Below are 5676 nucleotides of genomic sequence, written 5' to 3'. Positions count from 1 at the left end.
GATTTTGGAGTGCAGATATTGTGTGATGCACTGACTGATCCAGTATGTAAACTACAGACATTCTAGTAAGTCCCTGTGATGGGGAGAGTGAGTGGGAGGTGGTTGGGACAGGCATGTTGGGTTTGGTCATAGCCCATTGCAGTGAGGAAAAAGAAGAAAAGCTGAAGACAGGCCAAGCCTAGGCAAAAGAGCAAAATAAGTGAAATTACCAATAGACCTTTCCTCCTTGGACACAGGGGCAAAGAGAGAGAGAGAACAGGCAGTACTGTATCTCATTGCTAAGTGAAGCAGCATAGAATAAGAAAATGTAGCAGGATCTAGGTTCAGCTAAGTCTGGCTCAAATCCTAGGTCTAGCATTTACTAGTTACATGACCATGACAATGGACAAGTTACTTAACCACTTCCATATCCTTGTCTGTATAATGGGGATAATACCTGACCACCTGGGGTTAATGTGGGGATTGAATTAAGTGAGTCCACAATTGTGAATGTATCTGTATAATTCTCAGCATATAGTAGGCACTCAGGAAATGTTAGGCCCTTTTCCCTTTCCTCTTCTAATACCTGCTAGAGGGCTTAATATTTACATTTTCAGAGTCTGCAAGACTCAAGGAGTGAAGTTATAATGGTAGAGGAGGTGGAGGTTCTGACCGTCTCTGGTCAACGTCCGTCTGCCAGCTCAGCTGGCTGACATGACACACAAAGTAATTCTTAATTAAGATATAATTACACTCTGCTGGCAGCTAACCAGTGGCCAAATGGCCATTTGTTTCTGGCATTCAGAACTGGAACACATAATGGGAAGTAAAAGCCAGTTGCAAAAATACCATATTCCAAAGCCAATTTGATGGAATGAAGATTAAATGAAAACAGCATAAAGACCTGATTACAAGCTTGGCTGAAACAGAACCTATTTCTATATATGCAAAATGAAATCTGTCCATTTCAGAGGCTCAAGAACACTGTGATTACTTCACAGATAGAGGGAATTATTCACAACATGATAAGCCTCAGTAGTCACTCAGGACTCCATCATGCCATTCTCTGAAAGAGATGGTTACAGTCTGTATTGTCAACAGGATGAAATAAACTCAACAATCAGACATAATATTTTTTAAATGTACATTAGTTTAATGCAGTATCACTCTACAGCATGTATGCTGCAGCGAAGTCCTAATGACAGCAAGGAGAAATTATTTTGTTGATGATGGCATGCCATTATCTGTTGTTTTATAGTAAATTGTTACAATGTTTCCTGTTTCTCTTGCTCTCTCTTTGTCTTTTAACCAATATGCTTCCGTTGTATTTTCAGGCTAACTTTGAAACCCTTATAACTTGTTAATCAAGAATTCTGTAGCAATGTGCAAAATAAGTTGGAAAACAAAATAAAGAACATATATATGCATATAAACACACATACAGAATAGATACAATTTGTTTACCTAAAATAAACGTTGGATGTTAGAGTGTATATAGGACAAGCAAAACTAAAATCAATAGAAATATACATTTACCCAAGGAAGGTGAGAGTAAGATATGGATCATTTAATGTGGTAGTTGGCTAGAGAGAGGGTGAATCCAAAAGAGCCTCCTAGAAGAGGTAGTCTCTGGAAATTGGAAAGCTGGAGGAAGAAGGGTAATTGCTAAGAGCTACTTGAATGCAGAAATCTTGTTTCTCATTGTATCTTCCCCTGTAAACTTCCTGGCACAGTGCTTTCCATATGCTAAGTACATACAGGAGAGCAGTATGTAGTTTTGGAGTATTTGGGGGCAAAGAGACAGTTAATGATGCTTTCAGTAAAGAGTAAGTATCTAGACATTAAGAAGATCAAGGGAAAAGAAGAGATATGTGACAAAATGCACCTTCATTCATTCAATAGGCACTTGCTGAATACCACTTGTGTGCATGCCAGGCAATTGTGCCAGCTTCTGGGGATATAGATTGAATAAGACATGAGACATGATCTGTGGTTCTTGAGAGGCCAGTGGGTCTAATGCTAGAGACAGGTAAATAAATTATTTTAGTGCAATGAAGTAATCGCAACATCTTAAGGGAGCCATGGCAGAGGACACCTGACCCATCCAGAGAGAGTCAGAAAAAGTTTCTTGGAGGAAGGGCCACCTGAGTTGAGTCTTAAGACTATTACCTGGGGAAAGAGGGGCAGGGGTAGAGAAGGGTAGTTCAGGCTTAGGATATAGCATGAGCAAAGGTATCCAGACAGTAAACAGCATGGTTTATGTATGAGATGGGAATAGGGCTGGGAGATCTCCAAAGAGTTTGGTATTGCTTGGAAAGTGCAAAACAGAGTGTATCAAGAAATGAGGCTAGAGAGGTAAGCAGGGCCTTGAATACCATATTTAACAAGTAAGTCCTGTTAGCAGAATTTTGGATGTAAATTCAGTCATTCTCATTCTATCTATCTATCTATCTATCTATCGAACTCGTACTCTATTAGCTGTATATTTCTGGACCTGTCCCCACCTTACCTTTCCAAAACTGGCCCCAAAGATGGGGCTAGTTTTGCTTCTAAAGCTGGGTGGAGACTCAATCCACTCCTGCTGTTGTTTCCCGCTGACACCTGGAATTGATCTTGAGAACTGATCGTATCCAGTACAACAGAAGCTTGGTGCCTGGAAAGTCATGATGACCTGGCTGGTATGGATCCCTGCCAGCCCTGCAGAGGCATTGACTTGGGCCCTGAGGTTGCAGATATCATAGTCCACATTCAAATGTGCAGCCATTGTTCTCTAAAGTACCATTTGTTTCAGGGTTCCTGGGTCTAGAGCTCTCAGAATCACCTACAGGCATGTATATGTGCAAACCTGCCCTTGCCCACAAAGATAGAGGCCCTTGAGTTGGAGCCAGAGGAACCTCTTAAGACTTCCTATTTCTTCAAGGTAATTTTGTTTTGGGGGCCTTGGTGCCTTTCCCAGGCACTTGGCCTTCTATGAAGCCACCCTAGATTACCCTGATACATGTTCCTAATTCTAAACTTAGAAGGAAGGAGTTGAGGGTAATTAACTAGTCTCCTAACTTCTAGAACACCTCTGGGCTATGTAAGCAAATTGGCCCACTTCCTCTGCAGCAGTGAGTTCAACATATCGTTATCAAGAGGTAAGGCAGCTTTTGCTAAGTTACTCAAAAAATCCTAAAGTTTCTCATTTCACTTCCAAGGCTAAAATTACATAAGAAATAGGGTCACTTATTTTACTTTACTAGATAAAAATTAATTTCTGTTCATTGAAAATTAAAAACTGTACCTCACTGCTTACTTGAAAGAGCTTGAACCTTCTTTTGTGGTCAAAGGGTATTTTTAATGTAATTTTATTGAGATATATTCACACACCATGCAATTCATCCAAAGCATACACTCAGTGGTTCACAGTATCATCACATAGTTATGCATTCATGACCATGATCATCCCCAGAACATTTGTATTACTCCAGAAAAAGAAATAAAAAGAAAAAAGAAAACACCAAACATCCATACCCCCTACCACTCCCCCTTATTGACCACTAGTATTTTGCTCTACCCAGTTTTAAGACTTAACAGTAGAGGTAGGTTGACTAAGACAGTGTAGTACTGTCAGAGATAGATATATACATTAGTGGAACAGAACAAAACATCTGAAAGTATATCCGTACAAACACAGGCAACTGACAGTTTTGCTTTTTTTTTTTTTTTTGGCTACATAGTTATACGATCATTTTCAAAGGTCAGGGATACTGGATTACAGTTCAACAAATTCAGGTATTTCCTTCTGGTTATTCTAAAACACTAGACACTAAAAAGAAATATCTATATAATGACTCAGTAGTCACAGTCACTTTTTATATCCTAATTTCTCAGTTACACCTCCTCCCTTTCATTTAATCATTCTCTCAATCTTAGATCTATCTGGGCAATGACCATTTTAACTTCTTCATGCTGGAAAGGAATGTTGACCTTATGGGGTAGAGGCATGAAACTGGTTGATGTTCTTGGACAGACTGGTACCTCTAGGTTTCAGGGTTTATCTGGTATGGGATCAATTTGAAGGACTTAAGTTTCTGAAAAAATAAACTTCTTAAGAAAAACTTTCATAGAGACTTAGATAGAGCCCAGAGCACTCCCTGGGTTTTTCAGGAATGCTGTTGGTTGGGAGTTGGCATATTGTGGTAGTTTGCAATATCTGGCTAAAACTTGCATAAGAGTAACCTCCAAAATGACCCCTCAACTCTGTTTGAAATCTCATAGCCACTGAAACTTTTTGTTCCATTCCGTTTCCCCCTTTTAGTCAAGAAGGCTTTCTCAGTCCCACAATGCCCAAGCCAAGCTCATCCCTGGGAGTCAAGTCCCACATTGCCAGCGAGGCTTACACCCCTAGGAGTCATGTCCCATGTAGAGGGGAGGTTGGTGAGTTTGGTTGCAGAGTTGGCTTAAATAGAGAGGCCACATCTGAGCAACAAAAGAGGCTCTCTGGGGGTGACACTTAGGCATAATTACAAGCAGGCCTAGCTTCACTATTGCAGAAATAAGTTTTATAAGGGCAAGCCTCAGATCGAGGGCTTGGCTTATTAAATTGGGAGTTCCTAATGCTTGAGAGAATATCAGGAATTCCCCAGATAGGGGAATTCCCTCAAGGGGAATTTTTCCTCATTCCCTCAATGGGACTTTGCAAATACTTTTTTATTTTCTGCCAAAAATACTCTGGAATGTATCTGGGTATTACATTAACCTGTACAGAAGATCCCATTCCCTATTCTAGGTTCCATGTAATTGGGTTGTTTAAATAAACCTTAGTTTTAACCAGGTCCATTTCATTCATATCCGTAATTGAAGTCTAATCTCTTTTTCAGCTTTTTTAACTGTTGCTGAATGGAGTAATGCTGACTTTTGGAGATGCAGAACTCCAACTCTGAGTCTCAGGTGTCACACAGATACCCAGTGTTCCAGGGGACTACAAAGCTATACACAAAGAGCAAAACATCCCAGAATTTAGAAACAACAGTACAAACTGAGGAACCGTTACAATGAGCCTCACTCTACCACCATTCTTCTGGTTATTGTTTGCATGAAATATCTTTTTCCAGCCTTTCAATTTCAACCTGTTTTTGTTCTTGGGTCTTTAGTAAGTCTCTTGTAAACATCATTTATATGGGTCATGTTTTATATATATATATATATATATATATATATATGCACATTCTGCCAATCTGTGTATTTTGATTGGGGTGTTTAATCCATTAACATTTAATGTTCTTATTCTAATGGCAGTACTTTCGTCAACCATTTTTTTCTGTTGGATTTTATATGTTATATCTCATTTTTTTTCTCTCTTTCTTTACCCTGTTAGTTACCCTTACTGATAATCTTCATTTCTACACTCTTGTCTAAACCTCTCTATTCTGTCTTTTCCTATCTGCCTGTAGTGCTCACTTTGGTATTTCTTGTAGAGTAGATCTCTTGTTCACAAACTCTCTCAGTATCAGTTTATCTGTAAATACTCTTAACTCTCCCTCATTTTTGAAGGACAGTTTTGATAGATATATAATTCTTGGATGGCAGTTTTCTCTTTCAATATCATAAATATACCATACCACTGTCTTCTCACCTCCATGGTTTCTGCTGAGAGATCTGTACTTAGTCTTATCTAATTTCCCTTGTATGCAATGGATTGCTTTTCCCTTGATG

The sequence above is a fragment of the Choloepus didactylus genome, chromosome Y, assembly GCF_015220235.1.
Source record: "Choloepus didactylus isolate mChoDid1 chromosome Y, mChoDid1.pri, whole genome shotgun sequence".
Lineage (NCBI taxonomy): Eukaryota > Metazoa > Chordata > Mammalia > Pilosa > Megalonychidae > Choloepus > Choloepus didactylus.
This window is presented reverse-complemented; position numbering follows the sequence as displayed.